Source organism: Gopherus evgoodei, chromosome 5, assembly GCF_007399415.2.
Source record: "Gopherus evgoodei ecotype Sinaloan lineage chromosome 5, rGopEvg1_v1.p, whole genome shotgun sequence".
NCBI lineage: Eukaryota > Metazoa > Chordata > Testudines > Testudinidae > Gopherus > Gopherus evgoodei.
In genome coordinates, this window is record NC_044326.1 from 20389852 (window position 1) to 20405302 (window position 15451).

The 15451-nt window shown below is 45.0% G+C and overlaps 1 protein-coding gene and 1 long non-coding RNA gene across 18 annotated transcripts in view; both read left to right on the plus strand.

The window, feature by feature from the left end:
• Positions 1 to 4255, plus strand: LOC115652312. The gene is made up of 3 exons (XR_004000599.1): positions 1 to 125; positions 2087 to 2163; positions 4216 to 4255. It is a non-coding gene; the product is annotated as an uncharacterized LOC115652312 (long non-coding RNA).
• Positions 4256 to 11373: 7118 nt separating this feature from the next.
• The window catches only part of ADD1 (adducin 1), a 126105-nt gene continuing 122027 nt past the window's right edge, over positions 11374 to 15451 (plus strand). For 4 of the 17 annotated variants that reach the window (XM_030564201.1, XM_030564199.1, XM_030564209.1 and 1 more), the window contains exon 1: positions 11375 to 11484. The gene's annotated coding sequence lies outside the window, so the exon portion shown is untranslated. Of the gene's footprint in view, positions 11485 to 12184; positions 12372 to 15451 lie in introns of all 17 variants that reach the window. The other 13 variants (XM_030564208.1, XM_030564205.1, XM_030564218.1 and 10 more) reach the window with 6 other exon arrangements.

The following is a 15451-nucleotide window of genomic DNA, read 5'->3' on the forward strand; positions in this document are numbered from 1 at the left end:
GGAGCCATTTCCGTGCCTCCGCCTAGGAGTCAGACTTTCTGGGGTGCAGCGCGGTCCGTGGTGCCAGGACAGGCAGGAAGCCTGCCTTAGCACCCCGCTGTGCCGCTGACTGGGAGCTGCCAAAGGTAAGCCCATGCCCCAATCCCCTGCCCCAGCCCCAGCCCTGAGCCTCCCTCAAACCCAGAGCCCCTTCTTTCACCCCAAATCCCTCATCCCTGGCCCCACTCCACAGCCTGCACCCCCCGCCCAGAGCCCTGCCCCCTCCCACACCCTCAGCCCTGAGCCCCCCTCAAACCCGGAGCCCCCTCCTGCACCCCAAACCTCTCAAACCTGGTTCCATCCCAGAGCCCACACCCCCAGCCCAGAGCCCTGACCCCCTCAGCACCCCAACCTCCTGCCCCATCCCAAAGCCCCCTCCCACACCCTGAACCCCTCATTCCCGGCCCCACTCTGCAGCCCTTACTCCCGCATCCCAAACCTCTGCCCTAGCCCTGAGCCCCTCCCATACCTCAAACCCCTCATCCCCAACTTCGTTGGGTTGCAGGCATCAACAATTTTCTTCAACTGGGTCACCAGAAAAAAAGTTTGAAAACCACTGCTCTAAACCCTTAATGTGACTAGTTCTTCCTTGGTATAAGTTTTGGCCCTCTTGGGTATTGAAACTGTTACCCGCATAGACCACAACCCTGCAGGCTGTTCTGCATGGATGAACTCCTACACCCACACAACTCCATTAAAGTGGATGGGCCTTCACACCGGTGCAGGCGAGAACAGCTTGCAGGATTGAGACCTAATATACTGAATTACAGAAAACATGACAAAAGACATACAGATGGCCTCACAAATTGTGGGTATGGTGCCTCAACAGTCTCTTGTGATCTGTGGTTTTCTTATATCGGACTTCTGTTTGCCTTTCCAATGGCTGCCAGACACATACAGTATGTCTGTGCTGCAGCTGAGAATGCACTTCCCAGCATGGGTAGACAGACACGCATTAGCTCTGCTTAAGCGAGCACACTAAAAGTAGCAGTGTGGCTGTGGGGCACAGGTGGCTGCCTGAGCTACCTACCCAACCCCCGGTTATGAAGTGGTGGTTAGACCAAGCCACCACCCATGGCCTGGCAGACATGCTGCTATATTTTAGTATACTAGCTCAAGTAGAGTTGGTGGCATCTGTCTATCGGTGCTCTGAAGCACGCTCTCAGCTCCAGTGTAGACATAATCATACAGTGATCACTTAAGTACTATTTTCAAATCATACCCAGGTATTCTTGAAAATGTTACCTTCTGTTTATTGCCATCAATACCAGGCTTTTCCTGAATGATGTTTTGCAGATTGTACTCATTTTGCTTGTAATCTCTTTTGGCCATATTCCATCCTCATCCTCTGTGCTTTACAAATCCTTTGATTTCTTCAATTCTTCCTTTGATCTATTTGTAAATGTTCCTGACATTAGTTTCTCTTCTATTCTAACTGGGCTATGAAGAGTCCAAAACCTTTGCTACTTGCATTGTTCCTTTCTTTAATGCTCAAGGATGAGGAAGGTGTCCTTAGAGAAAGGGTAAGAATTCCATATCAATGAGTTTATTAAATATATCTAGTAACACTATAGCTACCATACAGGTCATTCATTTAGAGAACGCCACCCAAAATCTGTTAGGTACAGGATGTTTACAGGATTTTAAAAGTTGAGATGAGAACCACTTGCAAATTCAGAGGCTCGCTTTCACTTCAGAGAAGATTTTTGAAAAAAGTCATAGTAGTGTAACAATTTAAAAAGAGAAAATTTGTCATTTGCCTTTAACCTTTTCCAGACCAGTAATTACCAATGAAATCATCCTCCCCAAAATCTGGTGTTTTTACTGCAATCATTAACCAGCTTGATCTACTATTGTAGATTTATGTTTAGACTCATTACAGTGTTTAACAATGTATTTATTTATTTTAGTGTGAAGCACAAAGTCATTATTTTTCAAGGTTAAATAGATTATATGACAATCTGGCAGCAGCAATCATCCTTCTGATCCAGAAACTATGCCCTATTTTCCTACCTGCTGTTTCAGATCTTTTTAATGAATTTTTCAGATGAAATAAACTCCAGATGTGGATGTGTTTAGCTGTGGAGTGACATAATTCAAAGCCTAGAGACTGGCTTCAGCTAGGTAAGTAAAGCAGAATAGTTCTTCTGTATCTTAAGTTTCACAGGGAAGCTTTCACATAGGAAAGATTTGTTGGAATTATTTTTAAATAGGCTGAAAATTTCCCCTCCTTATGTCACTAAAAATATCATAAGGAACAACTCCTTCCTATAAAAAGTCAAAATGCACCTGGTCAAAGGTAAGGCTTATAACAGAACTCTTGGCACAACCTTAACTATACTATAACATGTCTATACAAACTTTGGCAATTCTATACATAAAATATCCTTAAGTAATAGTTAAGGCTGCTATGTGGAATTCAAAAGATAATGTTCGATTACACACATCATGTACCAGGAAAAAAAATCAAGGCATTAAAAGTTAGGGTAGTCTCAATGAAAAATTACCTTAAAGTATTCTGATATCAGCCTTAGCTCTCAAATCATGCACACCTCCATTCTTACCAATACACACAAAGGGGAAAGTCCTGCTATTTCAGTGAGATGCACGGAGCCTTTGCATCTAGACCCATATGCTCATTTTCATAAGAAAATTTTACCTTTATTAGTTTTTTCTTCTTTGAGCATTGTACAGTTGGACTCCTGCGGTCAGGTCTTTCAGCAGAATTATCTGCAGTGTGAGTCTTCTCTTTGTGGATCGACGGCAAGGGAATGTACAGGCTTAGATCTTTCCCTTCACACCCCAGGGACAAGCTAGCAGAGAGCTAATGATGGGAGGGACTTTTAAAGGCCAAAGGACTTAGAGACCATCCCAGATGAGCTGTTTCATAGGTCTGGATCAGATGACAATTACAAGCCACAACATGGAACTACCCACAAATCTCAGTCTCACCCACAAATGCCCAAACCAGAGTCTGATGTCCCAGTGCGTAGAGCTTAGGACACCCGGAGAAGGGAGACTGCTGCTCAATATGCAAAACACCCAATTCTCTAGGACCTAAGGGGTCCTGTTATGGGGTATATTGGCCCTTTAAGACTGGAGGGGGCCAGAAGACCCCATTCCAGGGATATTGGAATAAACAAAGACCCTAGAAATGGTCATGTAGCAAGAAGAGGGGAATTTAGTCCCAGAGAGTTAGTAACTGGATGGGAAAAAATAGGATACTGTCCTTTTAAGGGCCTGGGAACCAGGAGACCTGTGGGGGTGGAGAGGAAGTGTGGCTCCTTTTTCTTCCAAACAATCAGGAGGAAGCTCTCTGAAGGATAGCAGTATATATAATGCTTGCTCTCAGAACAGGAAGTGCAATCATTGGAAGAAGGAAGCTAGAGCCAGAAGGCTGAGCTTCCACTAGGAAGGACATGATCAATATCTCTGTGAAGAACATTTATCTGGGACAGAGTAAGAACTCTGTGTGTGGTAGAAGAGCTGGATGTGAGTGTAAACTTTTGTGCTGCTATAGTGGACTTTATTTTGGGGCCATTGAGGACTCCTTTGAATTGCTTTTGGCTATCAACCCAGCACCAGGGAGTGGTTGGTGGTAGTCCCAAGAAAGTCTGGAAGGAGCTCTTAAGGGGCTCCAAAGAGGAGAAACAGAGCCAGGGTGATGTAGACACACCTCGGGCCAAAGGTGCTCAGTTGTGATGTTCTGTACCTTGTGGGAAAACCCTGCACCCCGTGTTCATCCTTGAAAAATGATTGTGTGGTATCCAATGCAAAGTTTTGTCATGTCAGGTGTCTTCAGAAGGCTCATGATTCACTGAGGTTGTAATTTCATATATATAGTTATGAGGCTGAAAATGTGTCCTCATGACTAAACAAGCCCAGACAAAAACTCTCCTAGAACAGAGGGGCAGTTCAGACCTCATCAGGGCATGTATGAGACAAACCCAGCCCAGCCTCACAGGAACAAAGGACACTGACCAAGGCAACAACAAAGGATCTGTTGCACTCTCGAGTGAGTCACCACCCTTCCTTTGGTCAGTCATGGACTGCAATGAGGTAAGTGCTCACCTGACCCTGAAAGGGGGGGGGGCAAAGCCAAGAAGGAAGAAAAAACATGATAAAAAGGAGAGATGTTTGCCAAGGTTTTCCTTTTTCTTCCACCCCCATGTACAGACATCACCACCAAGCGACTGAAGCGCTGATCAAAGGAGAGAGCCTGGCTGAAGGGCAAGAAGCGAGCCTGTGGTGAGAAGCATCTAAGTTTGTAAGGGCACTGAAAGTGTTAAGATCAGCTTAGAATGTGTTTTGCTTTTATTTCATTTGACCAAATGTGACTTATGTTTTAACTTATAATCACGTAAAATCTGTCTTTGTAGTTAATACATTTATTCATTCTACCTGAAGCAGTGTGTTTGTTAGAGACTCCCCTTGGGATAACAAGCCTGGTGCATATCAATTTCTTTGTTAAACTGACTAACTCATATAAGCTTGCAGTGTTCAGCGGGCATAACTGGGCGCTGCAAGACGGAGGTTCCTAGGGTTGTATCTGGGACCGGAGATATTAGCTAGTGTTATTCAGTTGCACAAACCAAGGAGCAGCTTACATGCCAGAGGCTGTGTGAATAATTCAGGAGTGGGGGTTCTCACAGCAGAGCAGGGTAAGGCTGGCTCCCAGAGTCAAGGATTGGCGTGACCTAGCAGATCACTGGTTCAGATAACACCATGGGAATGTCAAAGTAAACAGCAACTCTGCTACAGGACCATTGTGGTTTTTAATTCATTTTTGGAAAAGGGAAAAAAAATAACTCGAGTCCCAAAAGACATTAACTGATGGTTGAAATAACAATTAGTTGAATCTTTTATGCAGATCATTTCCATAACATTGCTACACTTTGTAGTTCAAATAAGAGTACTGCTGCTATTTTCTGAGGATCTCAAAGTGCTTTACAAATATCAATTAATTAAACATCATCAAAGGTACATGGAGTAGGAATTTTCACTACCATTTTACAGGTGGGGAAACTGAAGCCTGAAGAGGTCAAGTGACTCAAGAGAGGGAGTCAGACCACAGCCATAAAAGGAAAAGCCAGGTGCCCTAAACTCAGTCTTGTGCTTTAATCCCAGTACTAGTAGATTGTAAACTGTTTGCTATTTATTGTACATGTCCTGTGCTCTTTTGTCAGTTCCTGCCCCAGAGAATTTACCGTCTACAGCAGTGGTTCTCAAACCCTTTTTTCCGCAGACCACTTGAAAATTGCTGAGGGTCTCAGCAGACCACTTAATGATCTTTCCAAATGTTGTTTGTACCATTAGCTAATTATTGTAAAGCGGTTGGATAAAAGCACTATATAAAAAAATCTTTATAATAATTACCTTTTTTGTTCTACAAATAAAAGCGCACAATTCACATTTTAATATCAGTAGTCTTACCTTTCTAATGCAAAGGATGGGCCCTCTCTCCCCCACCACGGTAGTGCCCAAGCTGGGGATGGGAAGGAGGGGGGTCTATCCCCACCACCACATCAGCCACAGAACTGAGGCTGGGAAGGTGTGGGGAGGGGGGTCTCCCCCCGGCAGCTGCAACCATGGAGCTGGGGAAAATCGCCTCTTTCTCTGGCCACCGCAGCCCTGCACATCCCAAATTCCCCTCACCTCCTCTTTTCACCCCACTTCCCCCTCCCACCTACCTCTTATTCCTCCCAAGGCCACCACCTCACTTTACATATGTGTCTTGTCCAGGGTCCAGGCACCTAATTAGTGAAGCCACGTTGGCACGGCTCCACCAATTAGGTGGGTGGCCCTTCGTTCTCTTGTGTGCAGCCGCCCAGGCACACACTTTAGAGGGAACTATCTGTGGACCACCTGAATGGAGCTATGGACCATAGTTTGAAAACCTCTGGTCTATAGTTTACAAGTGAGGGTGGCAAAGAGTAGGGAGGTGTGACTGAGGAGAACAAGGATGTGAAAGAGCAACCTCTTGGTGCAAACTGGCAGAGGGCATAGGGGGTGCATAGTATTTTACAGGCATTTCCTGGGTCAATTATAGGCACAATAGTTCACCAAAGGCATGTGAGAGCTCTATTGGGCGCCTGGGTCATCATAATCATTACAAAATGTATGCATGAGTCATATTTATGAAATTATGTATTTATACTAAAAAATATGTTCTTAAGGTCTGGGAGTTAAGATAAGTCATCAAGTGGTGACCTATCTCAGACATGTTCCTTTCAGGCAGGAGGTAACATGCTTATCTCTGTCTGGCCCCGCCCCTTCTGCCTGAGGCCACGAGCCATGGATCCTCCACTTGCCTGGGGAGGGGGTGAGACCCAAAAGCAGCCCCCATCCTGTATCCCTGACCTGTGCCCCCCCCCACCCCAAGCAGGTAGAAGGTTTGTGGCTCCCCACAGCTGCCTGCATGGCTCTTACCCTGACCTGGCTCCGGCTGGGGGATGGCACCTCTGGCCATGGTAAGAGCCTTGTGACCAAGCAGCTGTGAGGAGCCACAGACTCTCCATCTGCCCAGGGCGGGGACATAGACCAGGGGCTGCTCTCAGCCCCCAAACCGTGGGCAGGTGGAGGGTTCATGGTGTGATGTCACTCATTGCCGGGCTCCATCTGCTAGCCTGGCTGGGGGGACAGGGCCTTGGGGAAGAAGTGGGGTGAGGGACCATGGCAAAAAGTGGCCAGGTCAGTCCACTTTTTAAAAGTGGGAGGCCCATGGTTCCCTGGTCTCCCCTATTCCAGCGCTGATGTCATGAGCGCATTGTATGCCTCACAATGGATGCCAATTTGCATATTGAGCCAGATACCAGCTGAAAGATTGTGAAATCTATTAGAGAGAAAATCTACAGGGAAAAAAACAGTCAGCAGGGGTGTCCTATTTATGACTAAGGTCAAAGGATTAATCTGGTATATCAGAGAATGCACAGGTTCCTCTGCTAAGGAAACCAGCTAAAAGCATGTTTGTCTTATGAAAGGAGGGTCACAGCCAGCCTGGCTGTAAAATGCTGAAAGGGCTTAGGATGACATGAGGGTATCTAATTAATTAAGTCTAGGTTCTACAATGACTGTTATCATTTGATTGTATCTGTAACCATTTATTTCCAATACTTGAATCTCAGTGCTTTGTTCAATAAATCTATACTTGATTTCACTATAAACATATCTAAGTGCTATGTGTTAAGTGGGGCAGTGATCTGAGGTGGAACTGGTAAATATGGGTGTACTGTTTCTTTGGAAGCAGCGGATCTGTGAATAAGTATGGCTTGCGCAGGTCCAGAGGTGAGGGCTTGTGTTGCCTGTGGCTGGTGAAGCTGAGGAGCTGATCTTTAGCAGATGACATAGACAAGGCTTCCTCATGTTAAGGCAGGTGGTAGTGAGGTACCTCACAGACCAGGGTACTCCCAGGAAGCATCCGGAGGCTTACGGCAGTAAGATCACGTGGTCAGTCTAGGCATATGCATGTCTCTCTTAGTGGTTCTGTGTTCTGGGGGTTTTGTTTATATTTTTTACATTTATCTTAAAATGAGAAAGTTATAGGTGGTGAATATCATGAATTTGCTGTTAAGTGGAGACACTGGAAGAAATGAGTATTGAGGAGGGATTTAAATGAGAAATGGTTGATGGCTTGATGGATGTCATTTTTCTGGCTTGTAGTGGGCAGACCATAAATTACCTTGGTAGCAGACAATTCTAGTTTTTAGCTCTCTGGTGTACCAAAGCAACTGTAAATTGAAGGTATAGAGAACAATTTCAATAACAGGTAGCTGTCTCTTGAGACTGTTTTTCCATTAATGGAGTGGGCAAATATTGATTTTTGACCTATTTCTGGCTAACAAAAGGAAAAACATTTCATTATCTGGAAAATTGTTGATTCCAAAGGCTCACACTAATCTGTGGTTTTTCCATTCTCTCATATTTCAAATGTGTATTATTGCAGCTGCAGGAATGCTTCTCCTCTACTGCAATAAATCAGTACTTTTAGTGTGTCTCTCTCTCTCTCTCTCTCTCTCTCTCTTCAGCTTGTGAAATAAGCACTACCATACAAGAGGAGTGCCAGTACTCTTTAAAACTAAAACTCTTTAGACAGGATGTTGTAGAAGAAAAAGAAATGAGCACTTGTAAAAGTAAGTGCCTTTTCCAACATTCCTTATTCTGGTAAAATATCCATTGACTTCACTGGCTGGTTTGCGTGAATAAGGAGTGAACGACTAGAGCTCTAAGTGTATAAAGAGGTATGGACACTAAAGGAAGAGAGAGAGATGAGCGAGGCAGAGGGCCTGAGACAAGAGGACTAGAGAAAGGTGGCTGCATGGAAATTGCTGATCCTCTGAAGTGCTGGGCATCTGCAATTCCAGTTGATCAGAGTCAGACAGAAGGAAGCCATCTGATATTTATTTAGTCTAAGTGTTGAGCATTATTGCATAGAATTTTTGAGAATTCTGTTTGATGCAGTAGGGCCCAGCTTTAGGCAGATTTTTCAATGGTTGCTCTTAGCCCTTCTTCATGACTAAGGTAGTTTTTAGCCCAGGTCATCTCCTAGGTTGTTTCCATAATAGAAAGTCTTGTACCACACTGCCAAAAATATCTTTCTCCATGTCCCACTGTTTCAGAGCCCAGCTGGACCAGATGTTGGGTTTGTGCTATACCATGGCCTACTGCTTTTCTCTGCTAACCAGTGAGCAAACCAAAGACTAAAACAGGTCTTGCAACCTTAATAAGTGGCTGTATTTCAACTAGCCAATCAGAGACATTTTCTTCACTATGGCTCTTGAAAGTTCTTGACATAATATTATCAAGGATTCTGTTATTTTCTTTTTTCTAATAACTTGTCCAGGACAAGTGCTCTAAGAAATTTACTGGTTGTGAAAGCATGTTTTCATGGATTTATACCTTTATTTGAACAGCAAGAGCCCTGCCTGCTTTCTTACTATAAAGTACTGTTTTTTAGACCTAGCAGGTGTGATGCAGAGATCATTAAAAATATGTGGGGATGGTAGCTTAAAAGAGTGGGAAGTAAACCAGCAATGATGGTGAATATCTGATATAGCCCAACTTCCTGAAGCAAGATTTTTTTTTCTGGGATAATGAATTCCTTGGGAAAGGGCTCTTTCCTATATTTTTTTAAAGACCAAAAGGGATCATTTGTGATAATATATACCCTCCTGCATAACACAAGCTGCAAAATTTCACCATGTGCCTAGAAACAAGCTTATAGCACAAACTCAACTAGAAACTATCTTTTAGAAAGACATTGTGTTGATATAAATGCTTCAAGTGATGGAATATCCAACCACATATGCAGGTAAATTGTTCCAATGTTTAATTATCCCCCATTGTTATACATTTGCACTTTACTTCCAGTCTGACTTTGTTTAGCTTTACTTACTGGATCTTGTCTGTTACATTAAACAGTTCTCTTATCAAATCTTCTCCCCATATAGGCACTTGTAAACAGTGATCCAAGTCATCCCTTAACCTTCTCTTGGTTAAACTAAAGATTTTTTTTTCATCTTTACTTGTAAGGCAGGTTTTCCAGAATTTGAATTGTTCTTGTAACTCCTGAATCCTTTGCACTAGTGGTCTCCCCAAATGCCCTGAGTAATACCTCCTCCTAACTTCTTGCCGTAACCACTCCCTTGTTTATACAGCTAATGTTCGTATTTCCACTCATATATGCACTGTTTAGAACTCGGATTTCAGGTTCAGTTGGTTATTCACCATGACCCAAAAGTTGTTCCTAGAATATATAAATGATGTTGCTTTTGGGTATTTTAAAACACGTTGTTCATGTTAGACTAGCTTAGTAATCAATCCACATTTCTGTAGTAGTGACTTATTTACCATTCCATCAATATATGACTATTCTGCATGCTTTACCAGCAATGATTTTATATTTGTGGATTTTTTTTGTATGCATCTTGTCCTATCTGTATATGGTGATAGCACTGTCTGAATAATAATGCAGAGGGACAATATTTTGATGCGAGGAGCAAAAAGTTAGGGAACTAAATAACAGGTCTGATTCTCAGAGGTGAAGCCAACACAGGTCTCATTAGCTTGCACCACTTCATTGTGTCTGCTACAGCCAGCACCTTCCTTTGCATTAGCCCCCTCACCGTGCTCAGCTTGCAATCCCACCAAATCTGCCTTCACCCGTCAAAGTATCTGCCTCAAAATACTGGCATTAGAAAAGGTTCAGAGAAGGGCAACTAAAATGATTAGCTGTTTGGATAGGTCCCATATGAGGAGAGCTTAAAGAGACTAGGACTTTTCAGCTTGGAAAAGAGGAGACTAAGGGGGGGGATATGATAAGAGCAGAGGTAGGCAACCTGCAGCATGCGACCTGATTTTCAGTGGCACTCATTCTGCCTGGGTCCTGGCCACCAGTCTCGGGGGGCTCTGAAGTTTAATTTAATTTTAAATGATGCTTCTTAAAACATTTTAAAAACATTTACTTTACATACAATAGTTTACTTATATATTATAGATTTATAGAAAGAGACCTTCTAAAAACGTTAAAATGTATTACCGGCACGCAAAATCTTAAATCAGAGTGAATAAATGAAGACTTGGCACCCCGTTTCTGAAAGGTTGCCGACTCCTCTGATGGAGGTATATAAATCATTGGTGGTGTGGAGAATGTGAATAAGGGAGTTATTTACTTGTTCCCATAATATAAAAACTAGGGGCCACGAAATGAAATTAATGGGCAGTAGGTTTAAAACAAATAAAAGGAAGGTCTTCACGCAGCGCACAGTCAACTTGTGGAACTCCTTACCTGAGGTGGTTGTGAAGGCTAGAACTGAAACAGGGTTTAATTCATGGAGATTAAGCACATTAATTGATACTAGCCAGGATAGGTAAGGAATGGTGTCCCTAGCCTCTGTTTGTCAGCGGGTGGAGATGGACAGCAGGAAAGCACTCACTTGATAATTACCACTTTGGGTCGCTCACTCTGGGATGCCCAGCATTGGCCACTGTGCGCAGGAAGGATACTGGGCTGGATGGACCTTTGGTCTGACCCAATATGATCACTCTTACATTTCTTTCTTACGCCTTCTACCCTGCCTCCCCACCTGCCTTCAGCCTGCCACGTCTCTGTTCCCCCGCCTGCCTTCAACACCCCATCATCCAGCGACTTTGCTTTTCCCGCCTCACCCCTACCTCTGATTCCACCCCCGCCCCGCCTCTCTCCCCTTAGTTAGCCAATGGGAGAGCCGCTTGCTTGCCGAGCCTGCGCCCTCCAATTGGCGGCGCGGTTGTTGGCCTGCGGCCCCTGGAAGCCGCACCCTGCTGGGGAGGGGTGTCGGGGGAGCGGGGCGGGGCTTGGTGCTGGGGCTGGAGGCTGAGGAGATAGAGGCGCGCCGGAGACGGGGAGACTCTGCAGCTGCCGCCCAGCGCCGCAGGCTGCCGCCGCCGTTACTTGTTCTGCGCGTCGGGGTGAGCTGAGCGGCGCGGGCTGGGGGAGCAGGGGCGCGGGCGGGTCTCGGGGAGCGGACGTTGGGGGAGCGGCTGGGGGAGCAGCGGTGCAGGTGTGGGGAGTGGGGGTGCAGGCCTTGGGCGAGCTTGGCGGTGCAGGCGCTGTGAGGAGGGGCCAGCGAAGAAAGGCCGCAGCTGTTGGAGAGGGGGTGTAGCTATTGGGCAGAGGGGCTGGGGGTGCAGGTGGGGAGGCGCTAGCGAAGGAAGGGCGCAGGGTGTGGGGGACGGGGTGTAGGTATTGGGTATTGGGCAGAGTCTGGGCTGGGGGAGCAAGGGTGCAGGCGTTGGGGGAGGGGCAGAGGCTGAGATCTCTGGGTAGACGCAGCCTGGGTCAGGGTGCGGGCTCTGTAGTGAGAGGAGACACCGGGGGCGGGTGGGGGGAGGCGTGGCAGATATGGGATCTGGAGCAAGGGGCTGTAGCTCAGGCTTTAGGATTGGGTGGGGGAGGCGAGGGGTTCGGAGCCAGGCTCAGGGTGGGGAGGTTTTGAGGGGCCTCAGGCTTTTGGTTTGGATGAGTCAGGGGATGGGCTGGGGGCTCGTGTCTGGGAGTTGTGTAGAAGCTGCTGTGCTGATAGTTGGGATGAAAGGGGCTCTTGTGGTGGTCTAAGCAGATGCCGTGTTGAGGGGGATGGTCACTATGTGTGTCTGTATCTCTTCGTAGTCTTGTGATGGGTGAGGTGTGGTGCTGCTGCTGCTGCTGTTACTGCAGGAAGCAGCTGTTCAGTGTTCAGATCTCCATTATACCACTTGGTGCATCTACCACCTCTTTCCCGGTTCTCCCTCGCTCCGCTGTTTTATGGAATTGGTGGAGAAGTTTACAATCCATCGGACTTGCTGATTTTTGCAAGGTGTGGAGAATGGCAATACAGATTAATAAGAGCAGCTGGTGTATAGGGAGGGAAATAGTGAGATGGAGGAAAATGGGGAATGTGTTGTGTTTGTGCACAGTGTGACTGATTGGTGAGGTACCAGTTGCTGGATATGGGCATTGGGCAGCTGTTGCGTTTTGTGTGCAGAGAGTCTCTCTCATCTTTCCAGTATCTGTTCCTGGGTGCAAAACGTTACATGCATCTGTGCACATAGCAAATATATATTGTAGGTGTTTTGTGTTTTACATTGAGTCTTAATTTAGGTTGGCTTTAAATAAAATGGGGGGGAAAATCCTATTGAGAAAAGACCAGAGTTACGGGTGGGGGCTATGAACGGTGGTAGGTTTAAATCTTCACAGAAAATTGTCATAGCTGGTGGATGTCAGTTCAAAGCTGATTCTTTTCTTTGATCTTCTGAAAGCTATTACCTACAGTGGTCGTTTATTTTTTATTACCTCCTTTAGTGATTTGTGTCAGCAAATTAATAATATAGAGAAAATATGTATGCACTTCATTAATTAAAATTGTTAAATTCTCAAACTGTAAGTGCTTGAGTTAAACGGTCTGGTTTGCCTCAATCTACAAGTTTAGTCTCCATACATACGAGCTGCAGTGTAGTTATTCTGTACAACACCGAGCAACAGAATTAAGGTGGTATAATGAAACTCCAGGTGTGGTAAGGTTTGTGACGGTTCCGAGAAGAGCTTCTGTCCTTTCTATTGTGGAATAGTTTTTTTTTAAAATTACATGAATACTTTTTTTTTTTTTAAATTAAGAATTACAAAAGAAGTACAGTGGAACCTCAAAGTTACGAGCTGACCAGTTAACCACATGCCTCATTTGGAACCTGAAGTACACAATCAGGCAGCAGAGACCAAAAAAAAGCGAATACTGGATAGTACACTACAGTGTTAAATGTAAACTACTAAAAAGGGGAAGTTCTTTTTGTTTGTTTTGTTTTTTTAAGTTTTGACAAGGTAAGGAAACTGTTTCTGTGCTTCTTTCATTTAAATTAAGATGCTTAAAAAGCAGCATTTTTCTTCTGCATAGTAAAGTTTCAAAGTTGTATTTAGTCACTTCCATTCCTGAGGTGTTCGTAACTCTGAGGTTCTACTGTACTAAGAAAATTGTTTTCATTTTAGAGGCTGTTCTAGATTCTGCTGTGCAGTTCAGTATATTGCATTATCTGTTTTGCCCTCTATATCAAAGAGTATGGATAACTCAAGTTATCAAAAACCTCTTGAGTTGTTTAAGATGGAGTACAATATATTAAATTACTATAAAGTGAGTTTAATGCCTGTTGTTTGTTTTGGTTGTAGTCTTGAGATTACAGGATTTAACTGAGATCTGACCAGGCTTTCCAGCTTGAGGATGCTTTGGTCTTCCAGGATGAAAATGCATGCATTGATATACTAAACATATTGAATGTCTTGCACTTCTATTTGACTTCATTTTTTGCTTAAACTCTTATTAGAGAAAACATTTTGGTCCAAAGATGTTTGTGTGAACATGAGAGTGGCCAATTGTCCATCTAACCCAGTATCCTGACAGTGGACAATGCCAGATGCCTCAGAGGGAAGGAACAGAACAGGGCAATTTCAAGTGATCCATCTCCTGTTGTTTGGACCCAATTTTTGGCAGTCATAGGTTTAGAGACACCCGGATCATGGGGTTGCATCACAGACCATCCTGACTAATGGCCATTGATGGGCCTAATATCCAAGTATGTATTTAATTTTGTTAAAGAAAAATATTCTCTTTGGAACACAATTCTTATTTCACAACATAGGCTGCTGAGTACTCAGCAGTTCTGAAAGCAACCAACTACCTGCTGTACACGTCTGGTCTACACTACAGAGTTTGGTCAACATAGGCAGCTTATGTCAACCTAATTATGTTAGTGTCTAAACTTCATCCTTGCTCCTGCCGATATAAGTGCCCTGATATATCGATGTAACTCCACCACCGCAAGAGGCATGCCGATCTAGTTAGGGCGATAGTAACACAATGTCTACATGGACACTTACATTGGTAGAGCTCTGTGCAGATAGAAAAATTTAGATCCTTATCTGTGGTAAATAAATAGTATCCAATCTGCGATCACCACTCCACATTTTATATGGATCCACACCAGGACCCTCTAGAGCAGCAATTTTCAACTAGTTGTGTGTGGCCCCCTGGGGGGCTGCGAGCTGGATTTAGAGGGGCCACAACCCCACAGGCTTGAAGTCTGGTGTCATGCCCCTTTAGCTCCCGCCCCCTGTGGGAATGAACCCCGGAGTGGGAAATTGGCAGCCCAGCTTGGAGAGGGGAGCTGGAAGCCTGTGTGCAGCCAGGCTCCCAGGGGGAACAGGGAGTGGGAAGCCAGGAGCCTGACTCCTAGTGGGGAGCACTGATCTGGGAACCTCCCACCTGCTCTGGGGTAACAGTCCAAGCTGTGAGCCACAAGGGATTCACAGCAGAGAGCCTACCAGCCTTCCTTGTCAATTTCATGACTCCAGCATGGGAGTTGTGAAACCGACAAGAATGACAACGAACAGCTGATCTATCCAGCTCTGGATATCTGCTTTATATCTGCGGATATCCACATCCATGGATGCGGTTCTTTGAGGATCAGATGCAGATCCAATTTTTTTTATCCCACAAGGGCTCTAGAGCAGCAGTTGTAGTCTGGTCTGCAGCCCCCCCCCCCAGGAGTTACAGGGGGTCCACCTGCTGTAGAGTGGAGCTGAGAACCCAGGCGGCGGCTCAGCCCCCACAAAGTACCTCTTCAGGTGTGCATCCACCGACTTGAGAGGACATGCACCATGGAGAGAGGGCGGGTAGTGTGTACATGAAAAGCTGTAGTAATTACTGTGGTGGCTGTAAGTCTACCTAATGCAGGTTGACTTAAGCTTGTAGTGTAGACACACCCATAGTGTGTCACAACTCTTAGTGATCTTAACAAAATTAATTGATTCATTGAGAATGTTCTATTCTGACACACATAGCAATCACCACATGATTCCTAGCAGGCCACATAAGGATAGGGCCAGGTAAAGTACACTACAACAAGACTC